This window comes from Magallana gigas, chromosome 7 (genome assembly GCF_963853765.1).
Source record: "Magallana gigas chromosome 7, xbMagGiga1.1, whole genome shotgun sequence".
Taxonomy (NCBI): domain Eukaryota; kingdom Metazoa; phylum Mollusca; class Bivalvia; order Ostreida; family Ostreidae; genus Magallana; species Magallana gigas.
Window position 1 is genome coordinate 19,193,654 of NC_088859.1, and position 23,621 is coordinate 19,217,274.

Here is a 23,621-nt window from a genome sequence, read left to right on the forward strand (position 1 = left end):
CGACACTTTAGATAACGAGTGTTGTTGGTTTGCTAGTGCTTCTTATATATATATATATATATATATATATATATATCTTGCTTAACAATTTAGTATTATTCAATTAATGTGTAAAGTGTTAATTGCCTCGCTTGGGCGGGATATCATTTAGTATTAGGTAAAATTAAGTATGTGTCGAATTCCCTCTATATATAAACGTTAAATGGAAAGGAACTTGTAAGTTGTTAGAACCTGTTAGAACCTGTTTTTAATCCTTTTTTAATCAATAAAATATGTTCAAAACAATAAACGTTGCTATTTATCTACCTTACACGGATATGTTTGCTAAAGGCACTCTATGTACCCTTAAACATCACCGTTTACACACTTCATAATATAATGAGTGTCATCGTGGATGTGCAGTTATCAACCAAAGAAAATGGGGTTTAGCGTGCTTTCAGAACAATTCATATTGCAGTGTACAAATGTTACAAAATAACTCAAATGCAATCTCCATAATATCACTCTGATAATCTGGGACGAAAAAAGAATAATGCTAGCTTTTTTACCATTAAGAGTATTTTATATAAAGCCATCATTCATGTTTCATGGACAACTTCATGTCGAAATGGATATTCTATACACTTTATGTATGTCATAAGTCAACTGTTAACACCGTTTGAAATTCTGCATGTATATTGCGTCAAATCGAAACTGACTTTGGAATTGTATACATGAAAGACAATGATCAAGATTTCTGTTTTTACCAAAGATGGTGAGATGATAACAAGACCATTATTGGGATAAACAGGACGTGGTCTGATAAGATAAACTAAGACTCACTTTCCGTTTCTTTAAGTACTAACACAATTCAGCTTGTATACTTTTTCTTTTCCAAACTAGCCCGTTGCCTTTCACGGATAAACTTAAGTGGAGGAAAACAGGTTTTTCTTAACAAACCCGGTGTTTTCTTTAACTTTGAAACGGAAGTTGGGAAAACCGATCAAAATTATACACTTTCGTATACTTTAATTTCCAAAAACAGATTTTGTTATCTCCTCTAGCGATTTTGCTCACATTTTCTGTGAATAATTTCAATTCTCATTGGAATAGGTATAAAATAAATTTTAATAGGCTCATGAAGCTTCATAAATGTATCAATAAATCAATTGTTCAAATAAATGAAAGAGTATATATGATTGTTTTAACATTGCTTATATTGCAAAACGGTGTATCATAGTTATGATCATGTAAGTTAATTGTTTATTTGAAGATCATTTCAATCATTAAAGAACAATTTTATTTCAAAATTAATAATTCTAAATCACCGCTGGTAAAATTTGCTAGTAACTTTATATACCCAGCCGAATACTCACTTATTTGAAGGCGCCGTGGCCGCATCTGTACAATAGTTTGCAGGAAACTTAATTCTTGTTCCACGAATTCTTTTAATTATGGTGGCAAATGCCCAGTGAAGACCATTTTCTCTGTACGATTCCTAAAATGTTCTTTACAAAAATCATTACTCGATACTATATAATATACACTTTCAAGCTTAATATAGTTAAATATTTGCACAAGTGTAAGGCATTCTTTTTATTTGCGTTGTTTGAAAATTTGCGAAGTTTGAGTCTATCCTCTTTAAACCAGTGTTTTTATCTCTTTAATAAACATGTATGCCTTAGAGTATACACAATTTTTGGTTAGAATTCGGTCACTATGAACTAGATTACATATAACACTGGGAAATTGCAGAAAAATTTCGCAAAAAAACTTCTTACTTTAACGATTCATGTAATATGAAGATGTAGACTAAAATACGAAGTACGTAGTTGTTGACTAAGTATTTTAACTGATGTCAGTTTAAGTTAATCAGTCATACATGCTATGTACAACGATGGTTGGGTTGTGAACTTGATGTTGCCAGGCATTGGCCTCCTCAATCATCTCCAGCATAGGATCTGGTGATTCTGGAACAACGGCATCCTCGGACCAGAACTTACACTGAAATTGTTTCGCAGGCCTTAGTTAATGACTAGAGTTACCAAACAGATTTATCAAAGACAAAACATTGCTTACGTAGATGTCAAATGATCAAAAAATTAAACAACAAAATACTATATATGAGTTTTATGGATTATTGGTGATAATGGCCACGGCTGCTTGATATTAAAATGAATACAGAATACAAGGTGAACCCTGGGATCAGCTGTTCACCCGTAAAAAACTATACCTCATTCATTAATACTTTAACATATTATATAGACCATTAAAAATCCATTTGAGCACTACTGGTAAGCTGAAATATTCGCTGGCAAGCTCAGCAGTTGTCCCCACAGATAAGGCAGCCGTGACGAATGGGGTCTACTATTATGGTGGCAGCTTGATCCTGAAAAATTTAATCTGCAGAGCCAGAAAATACCGAACTATGAAATTGTATACAATTTAAATAATATAAAATCCAATAGGGCCACCGGATATATGAAGGGGAGAGGTGGGTGGGTCAAATTCAAAGCAGCGACTGATGGGTTGTTCTGCAGGGAGTCTGTAACGTCACAATTTCAAGCTAATATCCCAAAGTGCACGCGATGACCAGCTAATATGCGTAAAGGTCCCCAAGGGTTGGAGGGTTATCATTATGGTGAAAATATTTAGCTTTGATAAACCGATTTAACCTTGACAAGTTAAATCCAATTATTTTTATTTGCAAAGTATTGTTTTGTACAGCTGTACTTGCACAGTTGATTAAAAACGGAAACACTCCAGAAAAAAATTGCTTAAAAATTACATTCCACAACAAGAGCAATTAAAACTCTTTAAAAATAGAATCAAAAACAAATTGGGCTACAGTGATTTTCCTCAAACTGTATATCTCAATATTGTTGAAATAAACAGATAAATACAAAGATTATGAAAGGAGACGTTACTTAAGTTGGACATGCTTGATATATTCAGTCTACTTTTGGTTAGTAAAATGTAAACATAGCAGATATTATGAGAAAAAAAACGTTAGTTTATTATTACTCAGTATCTTGAACATACAAACTACCGAACAGGTGTTTCCTTTCTGCTGGTAAAAGGTTAAAGACAACTACACCAAAACTACAATTACTGACCAATAATCCCTGGCAGTCTTCAGAATTAATAGTTACTAGATGATATCCCACACAAGCGCGGGAATTAACAAATTACACTTTAAAATAATACGACACTAACTATGAAGAACCAATTTTTTTTTCATTTTTGGAAATACTGAGTCCACAAATTTTCTTAATTGCTTTCTTGACTTATTCTTTGAAATCGAAATAAACAAAAATGCATGGCTGAATATTAAGATATGCGAACAGGGATGAAATATTTAAACTAAAATGGATGACTATACATGCCGTATGTCTCTATTGCCACCGACCGTAAAAAACCAAACTCTTCTTATTTTATTTCAAACCACTGGATGGGTATTTCTTTTTCTAAATGATGTTTTTTAGGTCAAATTTCACAATAACTTTTATCATTTTTTTATCACTTTATCATTAATATGTCGTGTTAAAAAAGTATGAAAATATAAAAACGCTAGTGTATGCATATTTATTTGAACATTTTAAACTTATGAAGTGTCTGCCCAATGGTTAACCTGTAAACTCGCCCTTCATTTTCCGCCGCTTGGTGTTTCATAGGACCGACGATATCCAAAAATAAGCATTCAATGCTTATATTTATATTCATACTGATGTCTGTTTGTATCAAATATATTAGTATCGTTGCTTCAGAGCCATTATATACGTTTCAGTCAGGGTTATGAAACATACATGGAACAGCAATATTAACACTTTTTTTTAGTTTGCTTCCGTGACTAAAAATATAGTGTCAGATACTTTGTAGAGAAAAATCTTTTTTATCAAGAAGTAAAAATAATTTAATGATTAATTTTAAAAGTATATAACATATTGGTTAAGCAAAGTAAAACGTTTTATTAATCTTACAAAAATATGTAAACTCAAAACACGTGATGACGTTTATATCCATCTCATCGCGCATTAATTAGCAAAGTGTATTAATAAAAAATTGAACGTCGCAGAATTCAAATGCAAACATAAGGGAAAATTTACACTGAAAGTAACTATGTTTCAATAATTATGTAACAGGTATAAAGCAGTTTTAGTTTACCGACATCATATCCTACGTGTTGAAATACTAAAGGTCTAAGCAGTTAATTACTCTGGTGTAGGCGTTTCGTAGTTTAATTGGCGAAATGTCTTAATTTATAAGTATAAGTGTTACAATCAAAAAAACGTAAGATTTTCATATCGTATCCTACTTTGGTTTTTGTTAAAACAACTCTCTTAATATGTTTCTTTTCATTTCACCATTTAGCGGTTTTTATATTAAACGATAATATTCAGAACAGAGTAATCGTTCGTATTTAACCACATGTTGAGTGGTTGAAAATATAAACATTGCGTGGCTTAATAAAATCATATCCATGTTTGATGCTTGTGGTGTGCAATACCATGTTTTAAAAAAAATAATGGATGTCTGTTTTGCATAAAAACTTTGTATATCGAGTCATTTTCAAGGAAGATTTTGCATAAAATAGTATAGTCTGTTTCACTATTGATGCTATTACTAGGTCAGGCGCGGATCGAAAACTAATCCTCAGGGAGGATATCTACTTAGCATGTTAATTGTTGCAACAGCAGACAAAAACTATTTTTTGTATTTTTTTATTTATTTCTAGAACACATTTTATCCACCTATTAATGAAGATAAAGTTTAAAATCAATAAACCTCTAGATTTAATAATTGACTACTATGGTACCTATGGTAACTCATGACTTACAGATTCATAGTAAACCCTCTAACCTACTGCGCTACGCTGTTAGGTGACAATATTGGGAAAGAACCAACTTATTTAATTAATTACGGTACGTCTCGTTTAATTGTTTATTTTGATAAACAATACATCACAACATGGAAGTGTCCCGTACCACCTTAAGAAAGAACGTGACATACAAAAAAAGCAAAGGGTTGAAAACAGAATCTGAACGAAGATGTAACGTTAAACAATAATTCTTACGAACCCCTATAGATTGAAACAAAAACTTGTCTGGCGGAGGATGGATCTGAAAAATTTGGCCAGATTAGGCAACACCCGGTTTGGAGGACATTGTTGCAAATTAATTGTAGTATTTAATGCAGTAGGTCTTGATCGTCTTTTCTTGCAACATTTTTAGTTTTTCTGAAATATATTAGACATTGGTCGTGATTACGGTGCCGATTTTTATTTTTATTTTTGAATTGGAAAACAATTATTGCTAACGGAAAACGTAAAGTACTTTAAAAAATAAAAATTTCGAAATTATTAATAAATTTTCAAACACCCGATTAACCTGAGAAATTAGACACGAGACAAGTGCCTGAATAATTGGGTCGAAGTATTATACACAACCACAACTTTTGATATTACTTTGGCAGAAAAAAATTGCGAATCTATACTTTTGATATAACTTTGGCAGAAAAATGCGAATTTATCCATCACAAGGCTTAATGGTATAAATGAAATGAGATACTATTTTGAATTAACATGTATATTCACATTTGTTTTCTTGGATTACGGATGATAACAGCAGTCTGTTCTTTTAATCGTTTTAATCACTTTACAGAATTGACAAGATCCGGATTGCACAACATTTTTTAAACATAACATGATTGCAAAATATCTGACTTTTTAGCCCTTTTAACGATTGTGATATTTTACATGCCAGGGAAAGCGTCAGAACCGGGGCTATTATGAAAACTGGAATTTCACCTCCTCCAACTTGATATCTTTAATGATTTAAGTGAGCAGTTCCTGTTTTTGAAAAAAGGGAAGAGTTTAATACAAAGATAGAAACATATACTTAGGAATCACAAAAATACCGGAAAGATCCGTTTATTTTTGGTAGGGTTCACACTCGTAATTGTATACACTAAGGAAATCATGTGGGTATACATGTATATCACAAGTTATTTACGACAAGTCAACAGGTGGCTGATAACTAAATGGCGAGAACTGTTTCGGTGCATGGAACAATTGATCAATATTCAAATACACCGGAATTTAAAAAAACTTTAAGAATGGAGCATTTTGACAGAATAAAATGTAACTCTGTAAGTGTAATAATACAACGCGCATTACAAACGATATAGGCAGTGTTGCATCCGTGGTATCTAGAATCACGGCCAGAAAAAAAATTAGGGTGAGATATAATACAGGACCCCAACTTTTAATTTAATTTTGGCTGAAGAAAAAGCGTATTTATTTATAACAAGGCTTACCAGTATAAACTGAAATGAGTTGCTAGTTTGGGTTTAAATTCACAGTTGTTTAAACAATAGCAAGGACAGTAAAATTGATCGATAATTGAGCAGTAATTACCCCGCATAAGGCCGATCGATAAGTGGCCGGATGACGGTAGCTGAAGGTCTGTAGCACCCGGTCTGAAAAAATTCGGACAGACCAGGAGCTACAGATCTGCAGCTAGGGTTATGGGAGTTAACTCTTACTAATTACATTTGTATAAGCAGTCAGTTCTTTTCATCGCGGCCAGTTTACAGAATAGACAAGATCCGGTGTTATATAGTGCCTTTTCCCCCTAGCCATCTTTCCCCCCGATAAAATGGCTATATAGCAGTTTTTCCCCCGGAAAAATGGCTATATAGCAGTTTTTCCCCCACGGAAAGCTGACTATATAGTGGATTTTCCCCCTTTTTATAGCCAGAATACCCCCACGGAAAACCTACTATATAGTAGATTTCCCCCCTTTTTTAAAATTCCGGTCATGTTAATGGCGGACCATTCGTGGCAATAATTTGCAATAACTAATATGATTTTAATTTTTCATAATAAAGGATAATTATGGCGTTTATTAATACATAGAATAAAATACATGGTTTTTTCACCCCTGATATGAACAAAGGCACACGCCTTCATAACATGTCTGTGTCATCACCATTTATTTCACCTTTTGTTACACCTTTTTGGAACACCTTTTACACGGATTTCGGAATACCTCGAATCTTTTTTATCTATAATCGATGCTTATCTACAGTTTTGACTTCGACGTTATGACATTGACATTTTTCACAGAACACGTCAGAAAACATTTGAGTTAAAATATGCCGGTTTGGAACTCTAATTTTCCCATGTATCATCATCTATGTATGAGCTCCTCCCAGGAAACTAACTGACCAATCTTTACTTAATTTTGTAGAGGAAGGGAATAAGAATAAATTGATACTGTTAGAAATGACGATCTTAAATATAATCGTATATTTGTACTTCTAAATATCAAACGAGAGAAAGGGTGCAATGATATGATGAGAAACTGAAATGTTTTACTTCGATTGATGGGGTTCTAAATCATGGGTAAAGGGTATTATAATAAATAATGTATTAAAGGCATGTGTAAAGTTAGTATTTACAATTTTGAGCGTCTCGGAGAAAGTCATGCAATATTACCAAAATCGTCCAGCGTACATCTTAGATATTTTAAAAAGTGTTTAAAACTGAAAGATTACACAGAATGAACCTCTGCCATTCAGTCAACTGAATGATAACTGAATGGTCTGGAAAGGTGACTGAATGGCATAGCTATACCATTCAGCCACATTTCAGTTACCTATCAGTCACCTTTCAGTTAACTGAATGGCAGAGATTCATCCTGTGTTATCCCATTAAAGTCCAAATTTTGAATTCAATTGCTTGCTGGTGTCGTTCTATTTTTAGCTGTGACCTAATTTGAATAATGGGCCAAATATGGATTAAAAACCAAGAAAAATTATGGAAACAATGCAGTTTGAGCACTAAGAAAAGAAAATAATAGAAAATTTCTCACAGTTGTTTTATTATATATGTTACTTTAAACTTCATTTTTCATAATACCAATTTAAATAATTAAAAACTGCCCATAGAACCATGAAATAGAGATTTTGAAAACTAGCATTTTGCCAATTTTGCTACATGTATAAAAATAAACAACTTTGATAGAGGTATAAATACACCTGTAAACGCCTGCATCTTCAAAATTTATCATGATTTTTTAAGACGAAGGCATAAGTGTAAATTTCTCAAAAATCCACTTTTGGACTCTCAAAGAATAACACGCAATGATAATATATTGACTGATACATTCCATCAAAATAAGCATATTCTAGCACATTATTAAATATATTTATATTTCAAAAAATAAGTTATTAAATGGATTTTGAAAGAATGAATTAATTCAAAATTGATATTTTCTTGTCATAAATATTTGTTATATTGATATTATTGCTCTCCAAACCTGTAAATTAATTTTTGGCTGTGAAATATGATTTGTAAGATTTATCTCCCCTTTGATACAATCTCTAGGCAGAGGAGGTTAAAAAAGTGAAGAGACGCCAAATGGAGGTCACATTGAAAACATAATTTATGACAATGGGGTGAAAAGAAGTTATTTGATCATTATGACCTTATCATTTTCCATCAGAAGGAACCATGAGATTATTTTAATTTAGCTTGACCTATCTGTTCATGAAAATGGGTGAAAACACATTAGGTTTAGTCAACCATGACAAAAACATATTGGCAAATTTTATGGCATATTAATACTATGTTGCACACCAAAATTGATATCGATACATCAACAATGCTTGTGGACTGTTTTGCGTGACTTTCTCTGAGACGCTCACGCATATTCATATTCATGTCTTTAAGCACATTTTTACGAAACGCGAGGTGTTATGATGTAAACATTTTTTTTAATGTAACTTTACAACCAATCGGTATCTTTGCTGGTTACTTTGGAAAATGTTAAATGGAGCCTGAACTAACCTTATTTATATATTATCATTCATCGGGTGCTAATTTTTCCGCTTTTTATTTTGCAACATGATTTATAAATATATTGAAAACGATGCCATATGAAAAAAAGATGTACGATTCACTTACCTAAAAATCGTATCACACTATTCATTTCATATTTTTGCAATAAAGATTTACTTGTATATCATATTATTTCTTCGAATAATGAAACAAGGGTAATTCAAAATTAAAACTAACACATTTTTTGTGATGAGCTGACTTTTTTTTTTTAATATAAGCTTGTTCTTCTAATCAATTGGCAAGTAAAAAAAGCCGTATATCAAGTGTGCTTTTGTTGGTTATTTATTTTTTTATTTTTTATTTATGAATTAAAATTTATTCATCTATTTATTTAGTTATTTATTATATCATTAGTCATCTTATGAATTGATAAAATGTTTTGAAGAATAATGATTTTACCCGCGTACCTTTTTTTAAAAATATTTTTGTTCGTGATCAATTTAAAAAAAAAAGCAGAATTAAGCGTAAATTCTAACCATTTTGATAAGGAAATATATAAGTGAGTGTGTATTGCACAAACAGACAGACGGAGTGATAGATTTATTAAAATATTCTCAAAACATTTTTCACTTAAAAATTAAGAACACAGAACTATGCATATACATGTAAGTGTAATTCTTGTGAAACCATGTACTTTTTTCAATTAATTATCTAAATTAATTAAGTTCTACGTATTATTCCATTACACACACGTTCAATTTTCGGCATTGTCTATAAAAATAATAAATCGGCAAAACGAAACTTAACCTGTACAGATGAATGCAGATACAGCCTTGGAGTGTAGAAACATTGATTTTAATCCTTACTGGGTTTCCATAAATATTTTGTATAAGCGTGAGGGAGAAACCTTACTATGGGGGAAAAGCTACTATATAGTAGCTTTTCCCCTCCAGGGGGAAAGGCTACTATAAAGTAGGTTTTCCGGGGGGAGAAGCTACTATGGGGGAAAAACTGCTATACAACACCGGATTGCAAAACATTTTTTAAACATAAAAAAATAAGTAAATGTCAAAAGACATGCCGGAATCCACAACATCTGGATTCAACAAGTTTTACTGTACATGTAATCTTAAGAAATAACACGATAAAATGAAATGAAATAAATATCTGCGGATTTAATTCGAAATTCTTTACTCAGATGAAATTAAATATGTACAAATAGGACATTACTTATTACCGTTGAAGAAATGGTCTCGCTTTTAACAGTTTATAATTCGAAAGTCTAATATGTTAGAAGTAGTTTCACGGTATGGCAGACATGTTTACCTCAGTCTTAACAAGACACCATTCAATCTTAACTAGACATCATGAAGATGAATACACTCTTAAAGAGTCTCGCTTTTCTGTTTAAAAAATTGGATGAAACGCATTTTAGAGGATTTTGCTTTGATCTTTGTTTATTACTTAGAAACTTTAAAGTTGCCATAGAAATTCAATTCCAGGTTATTACCTCTGACCAACAGGCATTTATGGTTTGATATGAGCAACATTGAGCGAATGAGAAATAATTGATGGTCGACAAATGGATTGTAAAATGATCGGCTATGACCTATACGAAAGACCTTGAAACTTGTTTCAAAGTCATTGCCAACCCCTTGCCCTAAAGCGTTATGAATGTGGAGCATGAGCCAGATAAGTCTATAAAGAGAGGATACATGCTCTGAATTTTTTTAGTGTGTGATATGATATGACCTTTTACCAAGAACGTTATTCGATAGTATTGCACACCATTTTACAAAAGAGGCTCTGTAGGTGAAGTGAGATTGAACAACAGAGAGAAGATTTATGTCCCAGACAAAGATTTTTAGATAATTTCGTTATGACTTTAATTTGATTAAGACTTAGAAAACTTTGCTTAAGAGGGCCCCATCTTAATGGCCATTTTTAGACTATATTGAACTAATAAAGAAAATCTCTAGGAAAAGACATATAAAACATATGATAGGGCTAAGAGAAAGTAAGTTTTCCCTGAAAAGATCTTTGCGTGGTCGGATATAACATTGATGTTTGACCAAGAAAACTCATTCAAGATCACTTAACACCATTTGACCAATTGGACTCTGTGGGTAAAGTATATGCCAGATTGGACCAAAGACAGAGAATGTTGATACGGGCAAAACAAAGATAATTATGTTTAGAAATTTGGTTCAGGATCATTTTAACTTCTGAACACAGTTTATACATGTATGTACATGTTTTAGTATTTTAACATAATCTCTAAAAATTGCCTTCAATATGTTATGGATTTCTTTCATTACAATATAACAAATATTTATTATATAAATTTAAATCATACCTAAAATTGCTCCCATATTCAACTATTTGTGTAGATGATGTTTCAGGGAATTATGCTGCTTTAACTATACTGTTTACCTCCGTCAAGCCTTCTTCCAAAGCTTGAAGGAATTTTTACACAGTCTCCTCCTTATACATGAACTACTACATGTCATTATCGATGAACAAGTACATGACACATGATTAAACAGATTTAAAAAAATGAAGGTCAAAGAGGGCTATGTTTAGATTACTTGGGTACTTTAAATACAGTTAATGTGTTACATTAGATTCACTTTACCTGGAAATAGTTTCTCAAATCAGTAGAAAATTACTTGATTATGATAGATATCATGTTAGATAAGAAATTTGTGTCATATATGCGAAAAAACATGCAAAATATTTTGGATTAAAAATTACATTTTCGAAATTTTAATTCAGTAAATGGGAACAAAAAACACCAGGTAGATTCAAACTTCTCATGAACTGCGGTTGACAAGCTCGCTACATTAACCACTAAACTATGGCGTTGTCGACACAATCGATTAGTAAAACAATCTAACAAAACATTTACATTGCCATCTTGTGAGGTAGTGACTTGAATAAAAATAAAGTCTCGGTGTAGTGAGATATCATAAAGGTCTTTTTGATTGACAAAACACAAATTATGTATTTTGTACAGTAAATATTTAAGTCAAAGTGAGAAATATTCATTTTTAACACATGTTCCGTTAAATGTACGTCTTCTATTTCAACATTCATAATAAATCAAAGCTGATATATAGACATTAATTCTCTGATGACGCATTGACGCTACACAATTGTTAAGGTCAACAAATCTCGTCCGTTCACCTTGCTTAATGGGGAAATTTTGGGCTGCAAAGGTCGTAATATATTAATGATTGTATTTCGTACAAAATAATCATTTCAATTTTGGAATGTGACCTTGGATATTGATTGTCAAAAAGTTCATTGAAAATTATGTTGCACAAGGAATACAACTGTTTATACTTGTGCGAGTTTATTACCATAATGTATTGAATTGTTAAGGAAGTTTTTTGTTTTTGTTTTTTTACATCCATTTATCAATTTGTTTGATTAAAATCTTCGACTGTTCGCAGAGCTACTTCTATTTGTTTATTTGCTTCGACAAACAGCGCTGATCATAACTGTACACTTCCGTTCCTACACTGTGCATGTGGTATATTCGTTTTTATAGAAGGAATCGTAGAATCAGTGGATCGGTATATAAAGTTCCTTCCGTGATTTTGTCTTAAAGTTTTTGACTTAATCTTTATAAGACACTTTAAACGTTTAGATAAAGTTCCTTCCATTATCTTGTCTTAAGGTTTCTGACACCATCTTTATCAAACATTTTAAACACTTAGATAGAGAGTTCCTTCCATGATCTTGTCTTAAAATTTTCGACTTCATCTTTATCAGACAATTTAAACATTTAAAAATAGTTTCTTATGTGATCTTGTCTTAAAATTTTGACACTTTATCTCTATCGGACACTTTAAATATTTTGTTCAGGCATCATTTATTTGAAGAAACTGAGAGAGAGAGAGAGAGAGAGAGAGAGAGAGAGAGAGGGGAGAGAGATTTCATTTGTTTTAAAGTAATGCACATTGTAATAGAATCCAACAAAGCAGGTTCAGTCCACGTACTACACCTGTCAATCGAATCAGCCCGCGAGCTGCACCATGTGCTCTTTCCGTGATAATTTTTTTCAAGACCGAAGAAAATATATATTTATATGTTTAACAATAAAGTATTTTATAGTGTTTTTAATGTATAATATGATTCTTACACACTCTATGTGTGAAAGTTGACATACTACGTTGTTTAAGCAGAAAACTACACGTGTAAACCCCCCTCTCTCTCTCTCTCTCTCTCTCTCTCTCTCTCTCTCTCTCTCTTTCTCTCTCTCTCTTTCTCTCTCTCTCTCTTTTAATTGAGATTGCTTATTCAATTTTCAGAGAGCCGAAGACCCTCCTCCCCCTTTCCCCCTATCTTCTTCAAGTTCATTGTTTATGCATTTAAAATTAAGACTTGTTATCAGAAAGATTATTAAAGCTTTTGCTTCCTGTACTTTAGTGTATACCAATGGAAGCCGTAAGGTACTTGTAATTACATGTGACTGACTAACTGCACCTTGGAATAGTGTCTAAATCAACAGAAATGGTCTTGATTAGAAATGATGCAATGTGGCATAATGTATCAGAAGTATATACATGTAAGTCATATAGGCGAAAATATAAACAATTGTGTATTTAAACACTTATAATTTAAAAGTTTAATGAAATTGAAATGAAACGCATGCAAATTTAAACTTGTTATCTGCGGTTCACAAGCCCGAAACTCATGCACAGATACCGGTATGTTTTACAACACAGGTATACTTAAAATTTCGACGTCTTGATAAAAAGGGAACAGTTTTCAGTATACATTTCATGATATATAAGTTATATACCATTGGCTTTGATCAATTCAAGGCTTTTTAAAATGTTTGATGCTGTGCATATTTGAAACACGGCAAATTTCGGCCAATAACGTCCCTTGTTCTTTTCTTAATTGCTTTCTTGACATATTCTATGAAATCGAAATTAAAAAAAAATGCATGGCTGGATATTTAGATGAGCGAGCAAGGATGAAAAATCTAAACTAACGTGGATGATTATAAATTCATGTCCTTTTCCTCTGTTGCCGCTGACAGGAAAAACGCACACTTTTCTTGTTTTATTTCAAACCACTGATTGGGTATTTATTCTAAAATTCTTTATTCTAAATATTGTTTTTTTAGGTCAAATTTCACAATAATTTTTATCACTTTTTTATCACTTTATCATTATTTAATCTGTCGTGTTAAAAAAGTAAGAAATTAAAAACGCTAGTGTATGCATATTTATTTGCACATTTTAAACCTATGAAGTATCTGCCTAATGGTTAACCTGTTAACTCGCCCTTCACTTTCCGCCGCTTGGTGTTTTATAGGACCGACGATATCCAAAAATATAAGCATTCAATGCTTATATCTATATTCACACTGATGTCTGTTTGTATGAAATATATCAGTATCGTTGCTTCAGAGCCATTATATACGCTCTCAGTCAGGGATATGAAACATACATGGAATAGCCATATTAACATTTTATTTAGTTTGCTTCCGCGACTAAAAAATTAGTGCCAGAAGCTTTATACAGAATTTTTTTTATCAAGAAATAGATATAATTTAATGATTAATTTCAAAAGTATATATCAGATTGGTTAAGTAAGGTAGAACGTTTCATTTAATCTTACAAAAATATGTATACTCAAAACACGTGATGACGTTTATATTTGTGCTCATGGCGCATGAATCAGCAAAGTGTATTCATAAAAAAATTGAACGTCGCAGATTTCAAATGCAAACATTAGGGGAAAACTTCACTGAATGTAAATATTTTTCAATAATTATGTACATGTAACAGGTAAAAAAGTTAAAGATTACTGACATCATATCCTACGTGTTGAAATACTAAAGGTCTAAGCAGTTACTCTGGTGTTGGCGTTTCGTAGTTTAATTGGCGAAATGTCTTAATTTATAAGTATAGATGTTACAATGAAAGAAATGTAAGATGCTGAAAAGTATTTTCATAAAAAAGGCAATTTGTGTTTAGCACTACACAAAGATTTATCATGATGATGATAATACTGTTTACTGTTTTTACTTTGATGATAGGCTTGTTCATTTGTTTAAATCAATTGTAAGGACAGTAAAATTGGTCGATAATTAAGCAGTAAGGCCGATCGATAAGTGGCCGGTTTACGGAAGATAACAGCAGTCAGTTCTTTTAATTGCGGCCAGTTTACAGAATAGACAAGATCCGGATTGCACAACATTTTTTAAACAAAACATGATTGCATAATATTTGACTTTTTTGCTTTGCCCTTTTGACGATTGTGATATTATACATATCAGGGAAAGCGTCAGAACCGGCACTATTACGAAAACTGAAAGTTCACCTCCTCCATATATCTTTGGTGATTATAGTGAGCAGTTCCTGTTTTTGAAAAAGGGAAGAGTTTAATGCAAAGATAGAAACAAATACTTAGGAATCACAAAAATACCGGAAAGATCCGTTTATTTTGGGTAAGGTTCACACTCGTAAGTGTGTACTCTAAGGAAATTTATTATCACAGTTGTTGAAATCAATAGCAAGGACAGTAAATTTGATCGATAATTGAGCAGTTATTACCCGCATAAGGCCGATCGATAAGTGGCCTGATGACGGTAGCTGGAGGTCTGTAGCCCCCGGACTGATAAAATTCGGATGGACCGGAAGCTACAGATCTGTAGCTAGGGTTATGGGAGATAACTCTTACTAATTATAAGCAGTCGGTTTTTTCATCGCAGCCAGTTAACAGAATAGACAATATTCGGATTGCAAACAAATTTTAAAACCTAAAAAAAAAAGACAATGTCAAGGGACATGCCGGAAGGCACAACATCTAGATCAAACAAGTTTTACTGTACATGTTATCTTAAGAAATAACATGATGAAATGAAATGAAATAAATATCTATTGATTTAATTCGAAATTGTTTACTCAGATTAAGATTAAATTAAATATGTACCAGTTGGACATTACTCACTACCGTTGAAGAAATGGTCTCGCTTTAAACAGTTTATAATTCAAATGTCTACTCTGTTAGAACTATTTTCACGGTATAGTAGACATGTTTACCTCTGTCTTAACAAGACACGATTCAATCTTAACTAGACATCATGAAGATGAATACACTCTCAAAGATCGAGTCTCGCTTTTCTGTTTATTAAATTGGATGAAACGCATTTTAAAGGATTTTGCTTTGATCTTTGTTTATTACTTAGAAACTTTAAGATTGCCATAGGATATCAATTCCAGGTTATTACCTCTTACCAACAGGCATATGATATGACCTTGATCTTTTATAAAGAACGTTATTAGATAGTATTGCAGATCATTTGACAAAAGAGGCTCTGTAGGTGAAGTGTGACTGAACAAAGGAGAGAACATGAATGACAAAGACAAAGATTTTTAGATAATTTCGTTATGACTTTAACTTAAGACCTAGAAAACTTTGTTTAAGAGGGCTCCATTGTTGTGGCCATTTTTAGACTATATTGAACTCATAAAGAAAATCTCTATAAAAAATCTAAATTTTAACCCATATGATAGGGCTAAAGGAAAGTAAGTGCTCTGAAAAGAAGATCTTTGAGTGATGGGATATAACATGAACGTTTGACCAAAAAAAGTCAATAAGGATCACTAAACACCATTTGACCAATTGGACTCTGTGGGTAAGGTATATGCCAGATTGGACCAAAGAGAGAGAATGTTGATACGGGCAAAACAAAGATAATTCTGTTTAGAAATTTGGTTCAAGATCATTTTAACTTCTGAACATAGTTTATACATGTGTGTACATGTTTTAGTATTTTAACATAATCTCTAACAATTGCCTTCAATATGTTATGGATTATGTTATTCATATGTTATGGATATGTTATTATATAAATTTAAAGTATACCCTAAAATTGCTACCATATTCAACTTTTTTGTGAAGATGATGTTTCAGGGAATTATGATGCTGTAACTATACTGTTTACCTCCGTCAAACCTTCCACCAAAGTTTGAAGGAATTTTTACACAGACTACTCCTTATAAATGAACTACTACATGTCATTATCAATGAACAAGTACATGACACATGATTAAACAGATTTTAAAAATGAAGGCCATGTTTAGATTACTTGGGTACTTAATATACAGTTAATGTGTTCCATTAGATTCTATTAAGATCGCTCACTACACCTGGAAATAGTTTCTCAAATCAGTAGAAAATTACTTGATTATGATAAAGCATGTAAGATAAAAAGTTTATGTCATATATGCGAAAGAATGAAAAAAAATTGAATAAAAAATTACATTTTCAAAATTCTAATTTAGTAGATGGGAACAAAAAAACCAGGTGGATTCGAACTTCTCATGATCTGCGGTCGACAAGCCCGCTACTTTAATCACTAAGCTTTGGCGTTGTCGACACAATCGATTAGTAAAACAATCTAACAAAACATTTACATCACCATCTTGTGACGTAGTGACTTAAAAAATATAAATCTCGATGTAGTGAGCTACCTTTTTACCTTAAAGGCCTTTTTCGATTGACAAAACACATATTTTATATGTTGTACAGTAAATATTTAATTCAATGTGAGAAATATTCAGCTTTAACACATTTTTCCGTTACATGTACCTCTTTTATCTCAACATTCATAATTTATCAAAGCTGATATATATACATGTAAGCTACATGTAAAAGTGTTCAACTGTCAGATCAGATACATACGATTGCCAGCACTACGTGACAATGTGAACTCTCTGATGACGCATTGACGCTGCAAAATTGTTAAGGTCAACAAATCTCGTTCGTTCACCTTGCTTAATGGGGAAATCTTGGGCCGCAAAGGTCTTAGTTCGACAAACATCAACATTGAAATTTTTTAACCACAAATTGGATGTTCTTAAAACCTTGGCTTTGAGATATTCAATTTATGAAATCTGGTGATAACGAACATAACTTTATCTAGTGTTTAAATCAAAAGTCAAAATTAAAGGAAAAACACAAAACTGGATCAAAGCAAACATGGACCTCTAATCAAAATTAGAGGTAGAATCAGGTGCCATATAGGAGTGTACGGTGTTCCGATGTGGCCACTTCGACCATCGCAACTTCGCACTTTCGCCCCTTCGCCGTCGCACCTTCGTACTTTCGCCTGCGCAATATCGCACTCTCGCACCTCGACCTAAAGGTCGAATGTTAAATTGAGACTTGCAGTTATTTGAGGCTCATGAATGTTGCTAAAACTCATGAAATTATTTTATATGATTATCATTAGTTAGAACGTCTCTTGTTGAAATTTATTTGCAATATGTAGGCCCCTAGTGTTAAATACTGAAAAAACTTAGGGAAAATGCAGAACTTGCGGCTATGACTGTTGTGTTGACTTTACTAAGTGATATTGCAAGTTACAGACGGGAGGTAAAAGAACACGAAAAGTAAGCGATTGGGACATAGTAAACTATACACCGGTAAGTTTCTGATATGTGATAGTGCAACATGCACACAGTAAGGAACGTCACCTTAAATATACCTACATATCGAGTTGGAATCCACAGCGAGTAATTTCTTTTTTCTTTTCATGGTTTAAGTCTTTGAATAAATTCTGCTTTATGTGAATATAGAAATAGGTCTGTTAACAATGATGCGCAATCCGTAACCTCAGGATTGTTGGAAGACCTGATTTCCAAAAAACTACATAGATGTTGTCTATTAGAAAAGCAAGCATCTTTTTATATCATCTTTAGAGTATTTGTGTACGCAATCCGAATGGTTATTAACCAAAATTATTTTGTAAATAACCGATGACAAGGTAAATAAAATTACGAGATCCATTTCCATTGTAAAAGCAACTATTTATGATGTCAAAAAGCATGAACTTTAATTTATCGTGGGGAATGGTTGTATAAAGTGTAAAAAAAAAAAAAGTCGTAACTTTTGATGCTATTGATTTTAGTAAAAAAAAAATCAAATTTTCTAAAAGTTCCTTACAATTTTTAAATACCCACATCTGATTTGCACCGCTTCTTGAATATTATGTTGTACAATACTCATAAAGTCTCTTCTTTACTGTTGTTAATATTCTAGTAAGGAGTGAAGAAACATTTACTGGAACCTACTATGTATCTTTGTATGTTAAGATTTTTATGAAGTTTAGGTATCCAATAGAAGTAAGGTAATTCAAATTCACTTTTATTGTCAGGAATATTGAAAATATTTAAAACTGACATGATATGAGTTTGAAACATTTCCTCCATAAAAATGAGCTATGAGTAAAAGTAGGATTGCCACTTGTCGAATTAAATCTAAGTTCTTCTAAAATACAGTTTATATATTGAGCCTTACAAAAACAATGTTGTTTTCTGCTTTGTCAGCATTATTACATTATTTACAATTTATTACAATTATGAATGATGCTGTATTTTTCAGAAGCTCTAATTCCAATAAAAAGGATTGATAAAGAATTTGGATCAAAACAACATTAATTAGTTATCAATGGTTAGAGTAACTCGTTGAAGAGCATTTATCTATCACTATCTCGATATATTAAGGCTTAATTACCATATAAAAAAAATAGTATTATTGATTTTCAAAAATAAATTTTTACTTTCAATTAAAGCAATTCCAATGCTCTTTCATGTTACATTGAAATTTAAATCAATATTTTGAATAGTGTTCTCATATACTAGAATCACAGCTCATATTTCTTTTTATAATGTAGCTTATGTGTGTTCAAAAGGCTAAATAAAATGTCGTTACTCGGCACAAAGAGCAGCTGTTGTCACTATGTTACCAATCTTCAATTTCACATATAACCATGTACCGAGCTTGACTGCTAAAAGTGACTGCTATATGTTCATCATAAGACCAACAATCACTTCACTTCAACACTCGGGGAACCTTTGACCCTGGGAAATATAATTTCGAGTTCACAATCATGGTACAGGCACGAAGTATCAGGGGGGCCAGGGGGCCTGCCCCCCCCCCTTCTTTTGCGCACCAAAATTTTTTCTTAAATTTACATACAAAAAATTGAATTAACATGGAGTCCCCCCCCCACTTTTCTGTGACCATGTATAAATTGATTTGAAAAGAAGGAAATAAGCAGTGAATTGAAGTGAAAAGTATACCCCCCCCCCCCGGGATTAGGATTTTCAGGATTTTGAAAAGTCACCTTTTTCCTTTTTTTGTTCGTTTTTTTTTTTTGGTTGTCAAGTTTTTTTTTGGACGAGTCTGCATCCCCCTCCTACTTTCAAAAACGATGCTACGTGCCTATGGTAGAAGTTTTCATTTCCCATCTTTACATTACACTTAGTTTGCCTGCTAGATTCCCATAGGTAGAGGATTTTTTTAAAAGAAAAAACACACATTTACTATATTACCACTGTGACACATCCTATCTCTAAAACCCATTTTGCTATTTCTATACCTCAAAACAGCATCCCAAGAAAGATAACTCATATTTTGATGCCGGAGTATAGAGAAGGGTTGATTTCCCATTTTTTTTTCATACCCATAAATTCATGTTATGGAAAGAAATGTGCTATGCGCATTGCAGTATAAAGACCTAAATTTTCCAACGAGAACAAAACAGTCATGCTGTACAGTATGTTGAAGACATGTAGCAGAGAATGTTGGATCGGAATTCTCAGACATTTCGTTTTGTTTTTGAAATTTCTCCAGCAGCATTGTTTCCGGTTTTGACAATTGGACGAGTAAGTAGTTGAAAACAGTATGCTTATGGTTTGTTGAAATAACAGTTAAATATTTAAACTTAAATATGTTTTATTTTGTATTAATGTTTTAACATTTCTAAGGTTCTGTACTTTTTCAAAATTTTTAAAGAATTCTTTCGAAAAAGTAACCACATTTGATTTACAACATAATCTTATGTACACCAAGAGGCCAAAAATTATTCAATGTTTGATTTTCCATACATCATTGAAAACCAGTATTTCCACGATTTGCTGTTCACATCTCGATCGGTCTTTATAAGATGCAACTTTATGAGCATTGTTAATTATTTTCTTTGTAGTTCAAGGGCTTGTAACATTCATTTACTTAAAAATCAAAATCCGTTTTAGTTTATATCTTTTACCCAAGGATGACTTTATCTTAGTTTGTAAAAAAAATTAAAACAAATTAGATCCCATCAAAAGAATCCCCAATGTTTAGCAGCATATTAAATTTCCTTCTTGTAAATTGAACATTGGACTGTTACAACAAAATATCCAACCATTTTATTTTGAAATTTAATAAAATTACTATTCAATGTAATTTTTGAGCTGACATAGTGCAGAACAACTGTACAATAACATTAGAGTCTAATTCCCGGATAAAGCATTGTTTTCATTCACACTGTCAATTTCTTCGAGTTAAAAAAACGAGAAATGTGAAAGAGGAAATCCTGGATTCCCTAAAATGGGTATGTATGTTCAGGAAATTGACAAAAAGTGACAAAAATGGAAAATAGAAACGACTATAGTAACAATTAATCTAATATTATGATTGAAAAATTGTTGTATAAATGGAGGCTTTTAAAATCACACAGATATGACCAAAGATTATAACTATCAAACGCGTTACTGGAAAGGTTTTAATGTTTTTAACATTTGCGTGTATAATTGGCAATTTGATAATCACTTGAATCCACAAATATAGCAAGAAGTCAAATATTTATATTATAATTTGTATCGTAATTTATCGTTTAAAACGATGATAATAAAAAATTAATGATGTATAATTAGAATCTAGAAACACTATTCAATATCTGCCCTCTTCCGTAATTAACAATATGACCTATTATTGTAATAGTTTGTATCTCACATATACCAGTTGATATGATATAAATGACAATAATAAACAGAATAAAATGTGTTTTATTGTACAAAGGCCTGTCCATTCTTTTCATCTCTTTTCAGACAAAACCAGAAATTAAAAACAGAGAGGAAACTAATCAATAATGATTTATCCAAACAGAAAATTCGATTCACCTATACAAGAAAGTGTTAGTTTTATTCATGTTGTTCTAAATAGAAATATATTATAATACAAAATGTAGACTTTATGATTTTGTTTCTTAAAATATACTGGCGTGTGTGATGTGATTGTAATCGTTTAGTTATCTTGGCAAGTGACTGTGCGCTATTTACATACGTATTGCTAATACATGAAAAAGTGTTGAATTCTTAACATATGAAATGTAATCAACGACCAATTCAGTTACCTCTATCGTATATATTACAATACCGATATCTACATGTATATATCTTTCCAACTCATACCACGAGTTATAGAACTTTGGGCACATAACATTGTCAATTTTGTCCTTTTTTTTCGTTTGCTTCGAATCATGAGTTGTTTACTACGTGTAATAAATACATTTTTGCCATATATTGTTGTTATTTATAGTATTATTATCAACGTAAAAAGAATTCATTGACAAAATATTATAAAAGGTTAATATGTCACAAAATACGATTCCGGAGACAAAAAAAAATTAATGAGCAATTAAGTTTATTTTAATTTCCATTGTAAAAAGTCACATTAACCCGATATATCTCATGTATTCATGTACAAACGAATTTTCGAAGCTTTAAGTGGCCAATGTACAATACGGAAGAAAAACCACAAATCAACATGCAAAAACGATATTTCAATGAGTCCCGTGAACTTGCATTTTTCTAACACCACACGTTTTACTGATTTAATACTTACAGGTTTGCTATTGAAGAACTGTGATTTAAAAAGGAACCTTTCAAAAACTATATTCAATGTTATTGAAATTATATACTTATACATATAGGATAACCTGACCTAAATTGTATTTTTGATAAAAAATCTAGGCTTATACAGAGGAAAGAACGTGTGTTATAGAACATATCGTGATATCAACCTATCCTCAATTTTGTAAAATCTGTTCAAAATAGTAGGTTTTTTTAATGTCGACTGATTCATTGTCACATTTTTTAGTCTACAATATTTTATTGATATACTGACAGTCTGACACAACAAATTGGTTGTAAAAATACCGATGTTTATAAAATTTCTTTTTTGCTAATTGTATGGCCTAAGACTCCCTGACAAGAAATGACAATACATTGAATATTTTCTTATCATCGAAAAATGTTTTTTTCACCTGATTTTTCACTGTCTGGTGTGGCCTCCTTTCAATCTGGTTATAACCCTTAATCACCAATAATTTGGGGGTGGTGGTTATCGGCGAAGTGTTTACATATGTAACCATAGAATGTGCAGAAATAAGCATGATGTAGAGGAATGGGGAGAGGATGCAACGCCTACTTTTGACGAAATAGGCACATAAGATTCGGGCACATACATTTCAAATATCTTATGTTTTCTAAGTTACATGGAATTTCTTATTATATATCTTAACGTAAGATTCGTTCAAATTACATTGAAATTCCAAATAATTGATTGTCATACACACCAGCTTCTTCATAGCAAGCCATTTGTCTCGTCGCATTAATACAGAGGAAGTAAATTATTTCTATCAATTAAGCTTCATGTAACGTGAACATTGCCAAAATAAGTTTATCTTAACAATCAAATGTCAAGAAAAGGGTTTATTTAAGTACAATACGTCAAAACAACTTGCAAAGATATCAATACTTTGTTGTTGTTTTTTTTTGTCCTAAGATACATTATTTAAAAAAAAAAATCTTCACTTTACCAACCACGATAGAAAAATCCCATTCATGACATACATTGTATTTTATTAATTTTTACTAAGAAATGCATTGTATATATATATATATATATATATATATATATATATATATAAATATATATATATATA

The 23,621-nt window shown here is 31.8% G+C and overlaps 1 protein-coding gene across 2 annotated transcripts in view; it reads left to right on the forward strand.

Moving 5' to 3' along the window:
* Positions 1-23,621, forward strand: part of LOC105342357 (multiple epidermal growth factor-like domains protein 10) — an 84,153-nt gene that overhangs the window by 39,054 nt on the left and 21,478 nt on the right. The window lies entirely within an intron of this gene.